The sequence below is a fragment of the Podarcis bocagei genome, assembly GCF_964188305.1.
Source record: "Podarcis bocagei genome assembly, chromosome: 11".
NCBI classification, from domain to species: Eukaryota; Metazoa; Chordata; class Lepidosauria; order Squamata; family Lacertidae; genus Podarcis; species Podarcis bocagei.
In genome coordinates this window covers 46,063,600-46,082,581 of record NC_138136.1, presented here as the reverse complement: position 1 = coordinate 46,082,581, position 18,982 = coordinate 46,063,600, and the positions used below count along the sequence as shown (strand labels likewise).

The 18,982-nt window shown below is 44.7% G+C and overlaps 1 protein-coding gene across 1 annotated transcript in view; it reads left to right on the top strand.

Annotated features, from left to right (window-relative positions):
- The first annotated feature begins 704 nt into the window (after positions 1 to 704).
- GHR (growth hormone receptor) overlaps positions 705 to 18,982 on the top strand; it is a 114,866-nt gene continuing 96,588 nt past the window's right edge. Inside the window, exon 1 of the mRNA XM_081213299.1 lies at positions 705 to 1,026. The gene's annotated coding sequence lies outside the window, so the exon portion shown is untranslated. The remainder of the gene's footprint in view (positions 1,027 to 18,982) is intronic.

Below are 18,982 nucleotides of genomic sequence, written 5' to 3'. Positions count from 1 at the left end.
ACCCTCAGGTTGGGCTGGGAGAGAGTCCCTGCCTGAAATCCTGGGCAGCTGCTGCCAGTCAGTGTGGACAAGTCTGCCCTAGATGGGCCAGCAGCCTGACTCTGTACGAGGCAGCTTCGTTTGTATGTGTCCACCTCACAGGGTTGCAGTGGTGATTCAATGCGGAGGGGGGAAACTATGTATACCACCTCGAGCTCCTTGCGGGATACAACGCAATAAATACGTGCTATATCGGTGGCCCAAATGAAATGTAAAGAAACGGAGATGGGCAGGTCCTGCTGTCATTCTGCCCCACATGGGACCGAAGATTCCAGCATTGTAGGGGTTGGACTAGTTGAATCTAGGCATCCCTTCCAACTCTGCAATTCTACGGCATCGAGTATATATTCCCACCCCTCTTAAAAAACAAAATTGTAAAACAAACTTGAATGTCCACCGTGGAGACCCTTCCTCGGTTCGGAATGGGAAACTACAAGCCCTGCAGTCGCGAAGTTCTCTCTCTAGGTGGAGCCCCGAAAAAAGAAAAGGGTGGGGAGGGCAGAGAAATTATTTTGGACGGGGGGGGATCCAGGCAAAAAAGAGATGCACCTCCTCCCGGGCTGGGCAGCAACCCGAGCTTGCCAGAACGCAGCGCTCGCCTCCTCCCTGCCTCGCAGCCAGCCCGCCGCCCCCCCCCCCCCCGCTTCGCCCCTCCGCCCGGAGCAGAAAGTGCCGAGCAGATCCCTTCTTAAAAGAAGCCGCTCCCCTCGGCGGACATAAAGCCCGCCTCTCCCTCCAGGCGCAACTCTCTCCAGGAGAGCGACGCTTTCCAACTCTCCAACAGCAGCGGCGGCTACGGCCATGGGAAGAAGGAGAGGCGGCGGCGGAAGAAGAGGAGGGTGCCTTGGGGGCGACAAGTGAGATCGCGACAGCCTGGGTCGGGGTACGCGCAGCCAGGGGCGTAGCTGTTTGTCTGCCCTGGCGAGAGCGCAGCGTCCACGAAGACAAGGGAGCGCGCTGGACTTCTGCGCCTCGTTGGCAAGGCAGGTAAAGGAGGGCGCACGAGGGGCGCATTCTTATTCTGGGGTTTCCTTCGCGTTTCCCCCCGTAGGGGGACGACTTTCCCCGTCCTCCCTCAGCCCCCACGAGGGGCAAGTGGTAATCTGATCTCCGTCGTGGAAGCCTGGCCGAGGCTTGGAGGTTGGAGAGACTCTTTTCCTCTGCGCTCTCCGCCTCCGACGATCCCTGCGTTTCCAATCGCGCTCGCTCGCTGGAAGGCAAAGTTTCTTGAGTGCGCAGCGACTTCGCCTTGTCCCAGGTGAACGTGCAAACGAACGCCTGTTGATTGCAAACTTCGAGGAAGTTGGGGAGAGCGAAGGAACTGGCGGGCAGGATTCGCTTCCTCGGGCAATGGGAAGTTGGGAGTGTGTGTGTGTGTGTGTGTGTGTGTGTGTGTGTGTGTGTGTGTGTGTGTGTGTGCAAGGCCAGCTACTATAGGGAGAGGCACGGGTTGTTGTTTTTTGAGTGGGCGGTTGTTCTCAGTAGTTGAGAATTGTAGCAAGCGCCCCTCCTTCTGAAAGAAAGAGGCGCCCTTTCCCTCCCAGCTTTGACAGCTTGAAGCGAGGTCGATGCCGATTGTTAGGTGGAAATAGAGGTTTCTTTCTGGTGGAACACCCCCCCCCCCCGAAAGCCGTGTCACGTCTGTTGCAACAGGAACAACAAAGGTCTCGTGGCACCTCTTAAGACGTAACATATTTCTGACGGCGGAATCTTTTGTGGACTACAGCTTGTCTCAGGACTCTTTGATTAGTCCACGGAAGTTTATACTGTACCGTCAAAAATGCGGTAGTAGTCCTTAAAGTGCCACAAGTCTCTTCGTGGTGGTTGATTGTTTGTTTGTTTGGTTTTTCTCCTTGACTTCTACTTTTGTCTGCTTGCTTGTTTAGGCTCGGGGTGTTGCTTGCTGTTGTAATCCAGAAGAGCTATTGCAACAAAGGTAGATTTCGATGGGGATGCTTAGTTGCATGGCTAACGAGGGCTTTTTCACTTTTAGACCAGTTTTTGACAAACTAGCTCACCTCACCTGTTGTTCTGGATGGGGTGGGATTTATTGCACCTGATATGAAACTGGCGTCCCTCCGCCAACTTTATATGAATTCTTGTCCGCTCTCATCTCCCCCAAATTCAACACACTCTTGTCCCAGCTCTCCATAAGAACACAGAATGCCAAGCCTAGCAGAACAGTACCCTTGCAGAATTTGCCCAAGGAGCAAATATCCTTGCAGCTCAACCCAATCCATGTTTCCTTGAATACAGTATCATAGAATCATAGAGTTGGGAGGGACACAGAAGGCCATCTAGTCCAAGCCCCTGCAATACAGGACTCTTTTGCGCATCATGGGGCTCAAACCCACGACCTTGAAATGAAGAGTCTCATGCTCTAAGCGGCTGAGCTATCTGCTCCGTGTTCAGTGAGGCTAAGTAAAAGTGCATAGAATCACAGCTTTAATGTCCTCTGTCGGCTCCAATAAAATGTTGAATACTGATGTTAGCTAGAATGGTATAGCTGCCTGCTTAATTACAGTCTTTCTATCCAGGCATTGTGTCGTTAAGGGTATTCATTTACTCGGCGCTATTAAAGATTCCCCAGGTAAACTCAAATTAAGTTTCATTGACGGGCTTACAGATTACATTGATAGGTAATTGATATGCAGTTGCACTTTACCCACAATTACAATAATTACTCTTGTCTGCTTTCGCACAAATAAAGCTGGGAGGTCACAATCCGGCTACAAGCCTGTTCACAAATAAAGCTGGGAGGTCACAATCCGGCTGCAAGCCTGTTCACACTTACCTAGGAGTTAATGCCATTGAGCACAAGTGGGATTTGTTTCTGAAGAAATGTGAATGCGATTGTGCTGTTGTATAGTAGATTTCGATGGGATGGAGAGAAATAAGCATATAATTAAGGACACAATTATGCATATTGAACGCAGTTCGACTGAATGCGGTGGTAACTACTTCCACACAAATACAAATAGGTTTGTGGTCCATCAACAACAGTGGGGTTTTTGAAGTGCCTACCTTTGGTAGAATCGTGCCCATGAAGTCTTTTTAGATCACTGAGAAGGTGGATTTCCCCCCTCTACTCAAGATGGTTTATATAAAATGGAAGATCAAGCCTCTTAAGTCAGCCTTTACAGCACCTGCTCCTGCCCTCTGCAGACATTCCGTCCCCAGCACAGGGGGCTGTGCGAATAACAAAAGGATGGGGGACCGGGGCAACAGGCTCTTCCCCTTGTGCAGTGTGTAATTGTGTAGTGAATAATCACGAAGGGAACCTTCGTGCAGAGCTGTGGTGAGATAAGGAATGGAAGGTTAAGTTACACAGATTTCTGAACCTGGATTCGAAAAGATTTTCTGTGAGTCCACCAGCATTCTGATCTGTGTACACACATTCCTGTTTACTCTGGCTCCAGTGCACTCCCACTGCTGGTGTTCAAAGCAGAGCACATGTTAGATTAGGGCGTGTTGAATTTTCCAGCTCTCAGCCTCCCAAAATGAGGGGGTGGGTGGGCTCAAAAGTTGTGACATTAGTTGGGAATTCAAAAGATGTTTTGGTTAATTTTTTAAAAAAAATAGTTTTACTTGGTAGATAAAACCTGTGTACAATTTCATAGAAATCATTAAAAATGATTGTTGAAGTACTTGCCGTTCTGTATCTATATTATTTATTTATCTGCTTACTATTTAGCATTATAGTATTTAGCATTATGACATTTTCAGACGGTAAAATTAAAATGTGTTGGTTTTTTCCGAAAGGATCTTCCGTGCTTCTTCATCAGGTGTAGACTTAGCAAGCTAAACGTTGTCCAGTCACAAAAAGAGAAGCAGATTTGAAATCCTCACACCCAAAAACATATTTTTAAGACCCCCTCACTGAAGAATTTTGCAAAGATTAACTTTCACCCCCTAAAATGGAATGCCAATCCATATGTATCCTGTTGTTCCTTGAGAAATACTGCTGTTCGATGAGTTTTCCTGCAAACCAGCTTCTATCTGATTTGAAAATGTAAGCGGAGGTGTATACATTTGAGATACCTGCTGCACTGCGCGTAGGACAGCACATTGGAGAAGCACCTGTATTAATCTACCCCTGCCCTGAAGAGGCTTCACACGGCTATCCCAGAAGCCAGAACAGCGAGAGGGATCGCTGTGTAGCGATCCCTCTTTCTGTTCTGGCTTCTGGGATTCAGAATATTTTTTTCTTGTTTTCCTCCTCTAAAAACTAGGTGCATCTTATGGTCTGGTGCGTCTTATAGAGCGAAAAATACGGTAACTGTTACCTATTCATTAATCAATCAAGGAGGAAAGATGTACACTGTGTATAAAAAGTAAATGACCGAGCAGGAAAACAAAAGCAGAGCAAGGAAAATTTAACTGCACATCAGGGGTAACAGAACAGCACCCTGTGTGGCTGTGTAGACACTGTGCCTTTTAAGCACATTTGAAACACATTTCCCTCTCAAAGAATTCTGGGCACTGTAGTTTACTCAAGGTTGCTGGGAATTCTGACTCCGCGAGGGTTAAAATGCACTGCTCAGAATTCTTTGAGGGAAGTAATGTGCTTTGAATGCACTTTAAAATTATGGCGTGGGCACAGACTTTGGCCAAAGGCCTGCTGAAACAGGCTGGCTTTTAATAAGTGGTGAAGTGGAGGTTTCTTTGATATGCTCCTTTTAAAAAGCGAATATTTATTTATTTACTAAATTTATATCCCACAGGAGGCAAACAAGCACTGAAACAATAAAAATTTCTATAAAACAATTCCGATGACTGGGGAAAAATCTTGGGTTAAAAGGCTTGTTGACAGAAGGCCTTTCTTCAGTAGGTGCTGAAAAGATGGCGCCCGTCTAGTATTCAAGGGGAGGGAAATCTCAAGGATAGGTGCCACCACAGTAAAGGGGCAAGTCCTACATTATGCACAAGAAACCTCCTGATAAGATGGTATAAGCATGAGGTCCTTGCCTGCAGAGCACTGGCATAGATTGGGAACATAAGGCATGATGTAAATTGTAGACAACAACATCAAGATGGCCACAGGTTCCCTGTCACATGTAACAAGCATAGCTGTCAACTTTTCCCTTTTCTTGCGAGGAATCCTATTTGGAATAAGGGAATTTCCCTTAAAAAGGGGGAAACGTTGACAGCTATGGTAACAAGCTCCCCAAAGATCTCAGTTTGTGTTCAGAACGCCAGGTTTCATAATCTTCTGTTTACAGAGGTTGGGTAAATTAGTACATGAAAGAAGAGAGAAGAAGGCATCTTCTGTTGAAACTTAAAATTTTAAAAGCTGCCCCACTGCCAAGATGTGTTGAAAATGTGGTGTGTGCCAACTCTGGGCTCGCATAGCTCTGAGCATCCTTGTCTCTTCTAAATGTGAGGCTCTCTGAAATGAGGAAAACAACATATCCCTTGTAGCTGCAACTAGGCTTTCAAAGCTTTGCTTTGCTCCAGAAGATCTACACAAAGCACATTTTCAACCTGGGAGGGAGTATGAAACACCCACAGTTGTGAGCGGCAATGTAGCCAGAGAGCTCCTGACCACCTGGTGCTCAATGTCATAAAGAAATGTGGAGAAAGGGGTTTCTTTAAACCTCATTATTAAAGAATCAAACTCCACCAAATCTATTCATTTATTCATTTTCTGCATCTATATCCCATGTGCAGAAACCACCTTCTTGACCGTTGGGCCCACTATTGGACCATTCACCTCTTTCTTTCTTTTTTAGATACAATTTATTAATTTTATAATAACAAAAAAACCCCATCACAATCAAGAATTTAAATCATACATCTTAATTGACTCCCCTCCACTCCCCCTCCTGGTTCCGTTATTTTATACTTATTCATGCATGTCCATAAGGTCTTATATTATTAGCAGTCCATTTTTAAAACCTTATTCATGTTGTTACAAGTGTTCTTTAAAAATTCAGATAATGTAAAACCTATACACAAAGCTTGCAAGATGTGCATTAAACCAGGCTTCCTCAACCTCGGCCCTCCAGATGTTTTCAGACTACAATTCCCATCATCCCTGACCACTGGTCCTGCTAGCTAGGGATCATGGGAGTTGTAGGCCAAAAAACATCTGGAGGGTCATGGTTGAGGAAGCCTGCATTAAACATTTCCCCCTTTTTTAAAAGGAAAAACAAACAAAAAGGAGAGAGAGAAAATCAATGTCCTTTCTTTCTTGGGTTTCAAATTATCCAGTATGTCCTGCATAGTTCATTAGTTTGTTTTGCCAATCTTCCTTATCTTCTTTGGAGGTGGCTTCTTCCTTCTATGGGGATGGGCTGGTCTTGGCTTGCCATCCACTCTCAGATACTGGAACAAAGTCCTTTGCACAGTAAATCCATTAAGTCCTTACCTTTCAGAACCATAGCTTCTAAGTCATTTTCAACATTCTCTTCAAATCTTTATATATCACTTCCCAGGCCTAGTTGCATCAGCTCAATCCACGGGGCCTATCTTCACATGCAGGGAAAGTCCCTGACTCACCGAGGCTTTGAGATCCATCGGCTACCCTTACCTGGTTTAGCCAGCCATTCCCAGAATGTGGAGTTATGTGGGTGGCGCTGTGGATTAAACCACAGAGCCTAGAGCTTGCCGATCAGAAGGTCAGCGGTTCGAATCTCCACGACGGGGTGAGCTCCCGTTGCTCAGTCCCAGCTCCTGCCCATCTAGCAGTTCGAAAGCACGTCAAAGTGCAAGTAGATAAATAGGTACCGCTCCGGCAGGAAGGTAAACGACATTTCCGTGCGCTGCTCTGGTTCGCCAGAAGCGGCTTAGTTATGCTGGCCACATGACCCGGAAGCTGTCTGCAGACAAACGCTGGCTCCCTCAGCCAATAAAGCGAAATGAGCGCCACAACCCCAGAGTCTTCCGTGACTCGACCTAATGGTCAGGGGTCCCTTTACCTTTACCCACAATGTGGCCGCTATTGCATGCTGACTGCTTCTAGGAGCCACAGGTGAGAGCTGAGTGCAGGGTGTGGACCAAAGTTGGACAAACGACCCCAGAAGGAGCACGACATGCCCCCACCAAAGGTTTAATCTCCCCTAACTAGTGGCTAATAATGATAATAATAATAATAAGACACAACAGGTGTTGTTTTCTTTGTATGACTCGCTGCACTGTTAGTTGCACCTTGCTACTGTCTGGAAGTGCCGGAAAATAATTGCAATCCTGCTCCAAAGAACTGGCAGGCTGTTCAGGCATGTTACAAGGATATGTTATGTTTACTATACAATATAAACATACCTGTGCCTGCCTGCCTTCTGCCTCCTCCTGTCATTTCTTTCAGTAAATATTTCTTGGATGAAAAACAATGCTTTCTGAAATGGCACACAGTAGGACCCCATCCGGACTATACATTTAAAACAGTATCATACCACTTTAAACAGCCATGGCTTCCCCCAAAGGATCCTGGGAACTGTAGTTTACTAAGGGTGCTGAGAGTTGTTAGGAAGCCCCTATTCCCCACTGTTTTAGATCATTTTAGGGTGCTTTGTTGTTTTGCTGTGTTAATGCATTTTGTGTTGTTTTAAGTTGCCTTGAGGATAGGCTGCAATAACAAAAACTGTAAATGGCTGTTGTTGGTGGTTTTTAAATAGTAATTTGTGTTTGGGTGCTGGCTGGATTGCTTCATCGCAGCCACTTTTGATACTTTTGATAAACAATCATCCTGCCTGAATGGCAAGCCCCCAAAGGGGTAATTTAAACATGATCTTGTTTAGGCCTCAATTTTCTCATGCTTTCTGGCAAATAACTGTGTTTAGAATTGCAGGCTATGCCTGTTTACTGCTTTAAATGCAGCAAAATAAAAGATTTTTGTGGAATCTAGCACTGCTATTTTGTAGGAAACCTGCTGGGATAAATACATGGGTGAGCAGTTTATTCCAAAATTTAACTTTATTTTGATAATGGTGATTGAGAATTTTAAATTCCTTCTTAGGCTTCCCACCACAACATTGAACATTGCAGAGGATGCAAGTCTCGCCCAGCCCACAGTTAAGTGATGGTGCTGAATTAACTGTTGTGCAGAGTGGAGGACAATGCACAATCCCACCAAACAGCCCCCGTGATTATCTAATTACCTGTGGGGGGTGGTTTATTTCTAGCAAAGAAACTCAGGTTGCAATACTGGAAGTGTTGTTGTTTAGTCGTTTAGTCGTGTCCGACTCTTCGTGACCCCATGGACCAGAGCATGCCAGGCACTCCTGTCTTCCACTGCCTCCTGCAGTTTGGTCAGACTCATGTTTGTAGCTTCGAGAACACTATCCAACCATCTCGTCCTCTGTCGTCCCCTTCTCCTTGTGCCCTCCATCTTTCCCAACATCAGGGTCTTTTCCAGAGAGTCTTCTCTTCTCATGAGGTGGCCAAAGTATTGGAGCCTCAGCTTCACGATCAGTCCTTCCAGTGAGCACTCAGGGCTGATTTCCTTAAGAATGGATACGTTTGATCTTCTTGCAGTCCATGGGACTCTCAAGAGTCTCCTATACTGGAAGTAAGCCCCATGAAACACAGTGGGACTTGTTTCTAAGTAAAACTTGCATCGGAATATTACTGGTACTCAACATTCCTTCTTTGGCCACTGTCATGGGCTCCTTTAAATTTAATTTTGTCATGGCTGGTAGATTTTAGATTGGTAGACTTACTAGATTTCTGCAGAAATGGTAAATCTGAGTTTGATAGGAAAATAATACATGGCATTTTAACGAGTACAAAGTTGTGAGCAAACTACAGATGATGGATACACAAAAAGTTCAAATCAGTGTTTGAAATTCCCAAGGCACTAGGCATGTTCAGTTGTGACCACATGGAGATTTCTGGATGCCAGGTTGGTGCTTGACATCTCCATCTGGCTGGTCCCTTCAGCTTTCTTCAGCAGGTGAGCAGAGGAGCTTATTTATTGCATGTATATCCCACTTTTTCCTCCAAGGAGTACATTGTTCACCCCTGTACTCAATTAATCTCTCCAACAACCCTGCAAAGTAGAGTGCGAGGCTGTGACTGGCCCAAGTTCACCTAGTGAGTGGAGATTTGAACCCTGATCTCCCAGGTCCTAGTCTGACGCTCTAACCACTACACCACACTGGCTTCCTGGAGAACTTCTGCTGTAGGATAGTTATATTAATTAAGTAGGTAAATAAATATGGGGAAAACAACGTGTCAATGAGAGAAGGATCCGAACTACTTTCCTTGAAGCTTGAATATGGGTTTTATTATAGATTGTATAGTTGATGCTTGAATGTGTTGTAAACTACTTTGAGATTTTTCCTTTAAAATATAAATAGTTAATAAATAGTAATAAATAATAACAATAGTAAGAATAATAGTTTTTAAAAAATTGGAAAAAGGTGCCTAGACATTCTGTTGTGGCAACTGTAACCTAGGTTTAAGGTCCCATTGGTCTATTAGCTTTATGTATGAATTTCTAACACTGGTTCACATTCACGAAAAGAAAAGAACCGCTCCGTTTATATATCCAAAGTATTTATCAAGATAGAATCCATAATATGTAAAAATGCATCTGTGGTGGAAGAAAGAATAGGTGGAAGAAAAGGGTGGAAGAAACAATAGTACTCGTATCAGCAGAGCTTTTATTTTCCTTTAAAGAACCACATGATGCTGACACAGAACTCCACATATACACTCTGCAAAAGAAGGAAAGATCGTTACCACCTTCTCACGCCCCACCTCTCTCCCTCCAACTTGAAATGCCTACAATAGCAATATCTCACACCAAATGTAACTGACCTGTAGAAAAGACAATGTGAACTGAAAACAGAGGTGCCATATGTATCTTTGTTGTCCGTGAAAATCTTTCAATACAAAACTATTTTTTTAAAAAAAAGAAGTCCAAAATATGTCAGGAAAAAGCTTTCTGCTAATCAAGCAGAGTCCAAAGTATGCAGGCAAGATTAGCTTCCACCCAGTAATTGCATCATGCGGCTGCCAGGCTCTCCTGCTTAGGAGCTGGAAAGCTGCACAGTAAGAGGTTACTGGTACCAAACATCACATAGGCTTCCCTCTGCCTTCCTCCCTCTGCCTAGTTTCAGCTGTTTCCAGCCTCTTAAGCTTTGCCCAGCGCACTGTATATGTATCTCTGACCCAGTAATAAGCTTGGCGTTCTTTGCATGGAAGATAAAATAGCAAAGATTTAAAGCTGAACTGGAAATGTGATGCCTCACCTTCTTTGCTGTATTCAACAGGAGACTGAGCTGTAGGAGGTTTTAGTGCAGCTGACTCACAACTAAGTTAGCTTACTTCAGGCTGCAGGACACTAGAGTCAGCTGCGGATGCTCATACTTTGGGATTCATCGTAGAATGCATCAGAAAGAAGCTTCTTAGCATAGAATATATAGAATATGAAGCTTCCCCCCAAGCAGGGGGACCTTGTTAGGGTGCCAGGGGTAGGGCATCTGAAGGTTCTGGGTTCAATCCCTAGTATGTCCAGGGAGAGCCACTGCCAGATAGTCTGCATAGAATCTGTAAAGTAAAGGTAAAGGGACCCCTAACCATTAGGTCCAGTCATGGCCGACTCGGGGGTTGCGGGGCTCATCTTGCTTTATTGGCTGAGGGAGCAGGTGTACAGCTTCCAGGTCATGTGGCCAGCATGACTAAGCCACTTCTGGCGAACCAGAGCATCTCACAGAAACGCCGTTTACCTTCCCGCCAGAGCGGTATCTATTTATCTACTTGCACTTTGATGTGCTTTCGAACTGCTAAGTTGGCAGTAATAGAATCTGTAGATAGAAGCTAATACTGAGCTAGACGTGCCGGGGTTTTTAATGAGTGGTTTGTAAGGAGCTATCCCAAAAGGCAGCTTTAATAAAACAAAGAAAGAAAGAAAGAAAGAAAGAAAGAAAGAAAGAAAGAAAGAAAGAAAGAAAGAAAGAAACGCTTTGATTCGGCATAGGATAGCTTCCTAAGCCTGAGCCTTCCTCTGGCTGGCATGGATTGTAAAATCTGTATGCAAAAACTTGCGCAAGTGCGCCATGACCGAAACTACAGGTAGCACTAGCTGCATGATTAGCAATCACATCGTATTCTTTTAACAAAATGAAATACCAGTTGCTTGGTATCATCTGCACTGCAGCACTCAGGAAGGTGAAGTTTAAGCTTTGTCTTGCCGACTGTGATTTCAGTAAGGATTATCCTTCCACCTGGTGCGACAGTTACCGTTGAGATAAGGAGGGAAGCACTCTCTTTCCCCAGTTGTGTGTAATTTAGCAGAGGAGGTCTAAGGATGAGGAATGTTGCCTGCTTGGCCAGAACAGAAGCATCTCACTGCCCACAATGGCTACACCAGAGCCAGTGTTTATATCTGGTATGCAGGAATACTGCTTTCAGTTTTTTAGCCTACGATGCAGGGACTGTAAGCAGGATGGACAATGTACATCTGCAGCATAGCAAAATGTAGCTGTGCCTGTCCTTCGAGAGATCGTTTATTTGTGTTTGTGTGTGTGTGCTTTTTTAATCATCCCAGAGCAAACACAGTGTTACAAAGTTTTTGTTTGTGTGGTATGGGTAAGTAGGCTGTATGCGGACACCCTCCTAAACTCTGGATCCATCAAGTCTTAAAAAAATAAGCCAGGCTGGCTTCCTGATGAGATGATCGCCTGGGTGATGGGCCATTAAGGGAAACAAAGGAAAGGTGCTCTGTGTGAGATGGTGGGGTTTGGTAGAAGAAAAGGCCAGAGTTGAGCTTAGAAGCTGGATGCCAAAGCTGAAGGGTGGACTGGAAGAGAGGGCGAGCCATTCCTGATTTCTCCTGGAATACTAGGCTGTGGCTATGGGAGAAGCAGGACTTTATTGGGGTGTTGATGCTGTGAGTCCCCCCATCATAGGCTCAGACTGTATATATGTGTAAATAAACCATATATCATAAAAGCACCACAGTCACTGCTGTGCCTCATTCCTGAAAGGAAACATGAACCCTGGGCAAGCATCTGGAACCCCTGGAATCTCACACCACTCAGAGATTGGGGTGGTGTGCAGCAATGTTTTAGGAAATGCACGAAAGCCAGAGAGACAGAAATCTGACTTTTATCTCCAGGCAAGTGGCAAAACACTCAATATTTCAGAGGATTCTGGGCAGGTTCCAGCAGCGAGATTAGAATGGCACTGCAGAGTCGCCTGTGGCAATCCGTCTTGCTGATTCACATCAAGACTGCAAACTAAGGCTTTGCTTGGCTCTCAGTCAGTAAAGTATCCCCATGGTGCTTACCAGGGGATTAGGGTAATAACTGTGAGGTCTGGGTTAAGCACCCCTACCTTCAGTCCTAACTGTTGTTTATAAGACTTAGCAAAGATAAATATGATCCGGTCCAGAGCTCTGATTGGGCAACTGTGGGGATGGTCCCTGCGGTCTGTTGCAAAACGAGAATGTTCTCTCCCCGGTCTCTGACATTGTCAAATTAGCAAACCCTGCCAATATGAGCAATAATGAATCCAGTTTCTGAAATACTTGGAAAAGGATATTGACATTTGGGTACATGGGGTCATTGTTCTCATTAAGTGCAATCATGTTGCAGAACTGCCCAGCTGCCTCTGTGCTTCACATTGGCCATTTGTTCTCTTTTCTGTCAGAGGGACGTTGTTGGGTTTTGCCTTGCTTCCCACCCCCCTGGAAAAGCGGTTCTAATCTAAACGGTGCAAAAGGGTGAGCAGCCTCTTTGGGTGGAAGGCAGTGAGGCATAAGGAAGGATGGATGGCCTAGGACTTTTAAAAGGACAGGTTGGGAGCTGTGGCCAGATTCAGCCCAGGACATTGTGCTGTACAGTGGTACCTTGGGTTACATACGCTTCAGGTTACATACCCTTCAGGTTACAGACTCTGCTAACCCAGAAATAGTACCTCAGGTTAAGAACTTTGCTTCAGGATGAGAACAGAAATCATGCTCCAGCGGCGCGGCAGCAGCAGGAGGCCCCATTAGCTAAAGTGGTGCTTCAGGTTAAGAACAGACCTCCGCAACGAATTAAGTTCTTAACCCGAGGTACCACTGTATTGTGCCAGGTTAGACCATGGGCCAGTATTGTCTGCTGTGAGGTCCACCTTCACCATACATTTAAAGCAGCATCACATCACTTCAAACAATCATGACTTCCCCCAGAGAATCTTGGTTTGTTAAGAGTACTGAGAGCTGTTAGGAGACCCTTATTCCCCTTATAAAGTTACAGTTTTCAAGAGCTCCCCTGGCAAAGGGAACAATTGTTAATCCACTCTGTGAACTGTATCTCTGTGAGGGGAATAGGGGAGTGACACCATGACTGTTCATGGCGATTTTACAGTGTGGCCTGAATGACAGAGCTGCTTTCCAGAGTCTCAGACAGAGATACTGTATTTCCCATCACTTTGCATCTGGTCTTTCTGGATATGCCAGTGATTGAACCAAGGGCCTTCTGTTTCCAGGGCATGTACTATACCATTGGCCTATGGTCGTTCTCCAGCATTTGACTCCAACCCCAGGTTTCTCCTATTAGATGCTAGAGCTGGAGGAGCTGAAACTGCTGCCAGAAAAGTTCTTCTCTGTTGATAAGACAGGGGCAGAAGTCCAGTCATAGATAGTGATGTGGATTTTCCAGGAAAATTTGGGATTGGCTTGATTTGCATAGGAAAAGGTCAAGTTTGTATCTGAAAATGTCTTGGTGCCCTAACTTAGCGTGTTTGCTTGACTTATTTTTAGTAAACAAAGCTAAAAGCTTTGGAGCTGTCAAGCTTAACTAATATGTTCAATTGGCATCCATTTATCGCTACTAATGAAGATTGGTGACTGAATTTCCCCCCACAAAAAAACTCCCCAGTACTGCAGCCATTTCCATCCCATATCACTTATTGTGATCAGAGTTGTGGTTAACCTGTTTACACACTGGTGGCATTTTACACCAATACATTTGTGCTCAAAGTGGTGTGCAGAATATAGCCTAAAGAGAGTAATATCACAATGACCATAATATAACAATTGAAGTTGCAATACTGACTGCCAGACCCAACAATTAACATTCCATTTAACATTGGGTTTTGTTGCATTTCGATTTCCTTGACTGCTAGAATGGCAGCGTTGCATGGCCCCTGGAGAAACTAAGGGCCAAAATGGACATCTCTGGGTTTCCAAATGTGTAAGGCTGCAGCCTACTCATTATCACAGGTTGCTGCCAACTTTTAATAGCTATATACAGTTTGTAGTCACGTAGAGTCTGAAGATTATTTTCGTGAGTGCTGCTATTTCCCAGTGTGGAGGAGATGAAAAGAAGAAAACATTGCTGTTGCCTTCCCTTAGCAGGATTCTGTTTTCGATGATCAATCACCTCATCCAATGCCTGTGGTGGACATAAAGGTCATTTCTTAATGGAATTTTACCAGACAAACCTTACAGGAAGTGTGTGTGTGTGTGTGTGAGAGAGAGAGAGAGAGAGAGAGAGACTGACTGTCTGTTTATGAACCTATAAACAAATGGCCAAATTAAATATCAGGCCGAAGTGGTCAGAAAGCAAAACCAGCAAGTCTGATGAGAACAGAAAGGCAAAGAAGTGCTTGAGCAAGTTTCAAAAGCACCAAGAGGGTACCTGAAGGGTCTGAAGACGTACAGCTGGTACACCCGCTCAAACTGCACTTGCATGAAAAGCCACTCAGATCTGGCTGGAAGATGAAAGGTATACAAAATCATATCCCTCTAATAGCAAACTCAAGTAGGGAGCGGTGACAGTATTGGAGCCAAGATAGGGCTACTGAGGGTGGCATCAAGCATGTGAGCTGGCAGCATGTTCTGGATCAGGGCCCCACAGCCGCTTTGTCTTCAAAGTAGAAGTGGCCATTTTAAAGCCCACTTAAAAACAAAAATGTGTTTATTGTGAAATGTAATCCGGCCCTTTGTTGCAGGTACTACTTGTACCGTAAATAAGAAATAAACAGTGCTATGGCATTGGGGGGGGGGCATCGGCGGCAGCTCTACTTTATGTCCTAAAGCATCTTGGGTAAAATCCTAACCGGAGTCAACAAAGTCCTGACTTTTGACTTGAAGTGAGACATCGTTTCTCTCCTAATGCACCGGGAAAAAGCCAAAAATCAATTGAGACAGATAATATTTGCCCAAATCTGCAGTCTAGCAACTATCCATTATTCATAGCAGGCAAATTTATAAAAATGCCTTCCCATAAAGTAATTGGTATTGTTCCCACAAATATCCCACTCCTTAATACATGGGAATCTTCTTTACACTAAGTCAGACCATTCCTTTATCTAGCTCAGGATTGCCTACAGTGATTGACAGCTTTTGCCCAGGTTCTCAGCCTGGGGAAAGGTGGGGATTGAATCTGGGACCTTCTGCACTCACAGGGGCCAACCAGAAGCAGGACTTGAGTGGCCAGCACTCCTTGTGATTCCTGGCACCTGGAATTCAGAGGCATACTCCCTTCTATGGTGGAAGTAGAACATAGACATTGTGCCCAGCAGCCGTGTCACTCTCTGCTCCCGAATGCCTTCAATGTTCTAAGGGATTTGCCAGGGATGTGATAAGCACACTTCTTAACAACACAGCTGTCTCTCTTCAGCATTTTTCAGCCTACAACATGGGTTCCAGTGAATGCTGCTTAATAATTTTTCCGATGGGTAACTATACTATACCTTCTGACCGTTCCCTCGCTGCGAGAAGCCAAGTTAAAGGGAACCAGGCAGAGGGCCTTCTTGGTAGTGGCACCTGCCCTGTGGAATGCCCTCCCACCAGATGTCAAAGAGAAAAGCAACTACCAGGCTTTTAGAAGATATCTGAAGGCAGCTCTGTTTAGGAAAGCTTTTAATGTTTGACAGACTATTGTATTTTAATATTTTGTTGGAAGCCGCCCAGAGTGGCTGGGGAAACCCAGCCAGATGGGCAGGTATAAATAATTTATTATTATTATTATTATTATTATTATTATTATTATTATTATTAGTCTCCTGCAGCAAAAAACAGGGTGGTTGGGTTACCTTAAAGACTTAACACATTTCCCGTGTTTTAAGCTTCCATTTCATTGCAATACATCAAAAAGGTTTGATGCTATCCCTTGCAGACAGAGCAGAAAGAAACTTTTTTTAGCGTATTATATATAGTGTTAACTGGCGTACCATTGCCTGGAGGTCTTGCGTTAACAACAACTGTTTTTGTGAATAACCATGCTCGTTGGCATAATTATCAAGGCATGTACAGCAGTGTTAGAAACACGTGTATATATAAGCTAGGCGCCAAATGGCTCCTTAAACAGTGCCAAAACAGAATCCTTGGTTGTCATTTTTGGGCCAGACAAGCTCGAAAGTCGTATTTTTCAATAGGACTTCTTGGTTCCTGAAATTCATTCTGATTTTGCAGATAAATTGTAACAGATGGAATTCTACAAGATGTGTTGCTAGTGTGTGAAATCAGTCGAGAACCAAGAATCCCCAGGCATGTACATCCAGAAAAGAGCTGGGATCCAGAAAACAGTACACCGTGTAAGGTGAAGGCCAAGCTAATGTTTGTTTATGCTAAACTGACTGCGGCAATCAATAACCATGTTTCAAAGGAACTTTAAAAGAGGTCTAGTCAATAGGCATTGTGTTAAGTTGGGACGTGGGTGGCGCTGTGGTCTAAACCACTGTGCCTAGGGCTTGCCAATCGGAAGGCCGGCGGTTTGAATCCCTGCTACGGGGTGAGCTCCCGTTGCTCAGTCCCAGCTCCTGCCCACCTGGCAGTTCAAAAGCACGTCAAGCGCAAGTAGATAAATAGGTACCGCTCTGACGGGAAGGTAAACGGTGTTTTCGTGCGCTGCTCTGGTTCACCAGAAGCGGCTTAGTCATACTGGCCACATGACTCGGAAAATCTGTCTGCGGACAAACGTCGGCTCCCTCGGCCAGTAAAGTGAGATGAGCACCACACCCCAGAGTTGTTCGCGACTGGACTTAATTGTCAGGGGTCCTTTACCTTTCTTTAAGTGACCTTTATTTATCAGAAACAAGAAGGAACATAAGGATTTAAGAGGCCAGTGGCCCATCCATCTCAGCATCCCAGTGGCCCTGTGGGAAATCCACGAGCAGGAGCCAAGCAGAAGAGCACGCTATCCTCCTACAGTTTCCAGAGCATCATCTCCATCATGGATGGCTATTAGCCATCAATAGACTTGTCTTCTGTGAATTTGTCTAATCCTCTTTTAAAGCCATCTAGGTTGGTGGACATCGCTGTCTCTCTCTCTCTCTCTGTCTCTCCACAGTTTTACTATGGGTTGCAGTTGAATCTTGGGTCACCTTAAAGCATGGGTAGGCAAACTAAGGCCCGGGGGCTGGATCCGGCCCAATCGCCTTCTAAATCCAGCCTGGGGATGGTCTGGGAATCAGTGTGTTTTTATATGAGTAGAATGTGTGCTTTTATTTAAAATGCATCTCTGGGTTATTTGTGGGGCATAGGAACTCGTTCATCCCCCCCCCAATATAGTCTGGCCCCCCCCAAGGTCTGAGGGTCAGTGGACCGGCCCTCTGCTGAAAACGTTTGCTGACCCCTGCCTTAAAGATTCATCATCAAATCTTCATTACGATCATAGACCAGCACAAGTAGGCTGCAATCATTTAGAATCTGTAAAATGTTTTGGAAAGCTAAAAAGTATTAAAACAGAAGGTATACCTAAAGGACTATAAGAATATGAAAGAATCTAAAGGGTTAGGAGCATTAAACGGATGTGGAAGAGCATAAAAGAGTATATTAAAGACTATAACTATCAATTTAGAGCGCACTGTGATGTGAGTGTTCATTAAATCTAGTTTGTGGCACAGGTCATCATCTGACGAATTTTGAACGCTGCTGTGCAGAATCTGGCAAGTGTGTGTGTGTGTGTTGTTTTCTGGTGTGGGGGCAGGAATTCTAAGCACTGAGGTCAGGGGGAAATTAAACAGCAAATAAAACAGAAATTCAGAGGAATAAAACAGGGTCCAATCCTACAGATCAAAGAAAGCCTGAGGGATGCCTTTGCCAAGCAGATGCCCTCAAGATGTTGTGTGGCAGCAGTTTCCATCGCAACTCTTCTAGCTGGGCTGGTGGGGGCTGTAGTGCAACAACATCATGAGGGCACCTGTTTGGCAAAGGCTGCCTTAAAGGATCAGGTTTGTTCTTCAAGCCTGGCATCCAGGCTCTGGCACGATTGATACGTGGTTGCTGAGGAGAAAAAGCATTTCCTAACCAGAATTGCAATACTAAGCATTTTTATATCTCCAGAGCCTTGTGCAAACATCAAATAATGAGTTGCTAGTGAATTCTTACCTAGTCACCTCCTCTGTTCTGGGAATGGGCTATGCGAATGCTATTCCCAACCCTCTTGTAGTCAATAAACTTTCAGAAGCTGGCATCTCTGTGAATTTATTCTGCTGTCAGCTTGCTTGATGGATGGAGCCTTGCTCGCCCTGGGTTCTTTCCCTTTTCAGACTCTTAATTGTAGTGATCTTAGAGTAGCAAAAGCTATCGAGAAGAAGGTTGGATCCATTACAGAAAGAGAGGGACACGCGTCACTTTTCTATCCTAGTCTTCCTCCAAGGAAGAGCAGCATGGATGTATTTATTTACAGTGGTACCTTGCTTCTCAAACTTAATCCATTCTGAAAGTCCCTTCCAAAACCAAAGCGTTCCAAAACCGAGGCACACTTTCCCATAGAAAGTAATGCAAAATGGATTAATCTGTTCTAGACTTTTAAAAACAACCCCTAAAACAGCAATTTAACATGAATTTTAGTATCTAACGAGACCATTGGCCCATAAAATGAAAGCAATAAACAACGTAGTGCAGTCACACAATCAATCAATCAGTAGCTGAACTGGGTTACACACAGTCACAAAAACAAAACAAAAAGAGCCACAAAAACAAAAAACGCAAAATAAATAGCAAAAACAGACAGACCTCAGCATAACACTCAAAACAGAAGCGTGGCCCTCAAAACAGAAG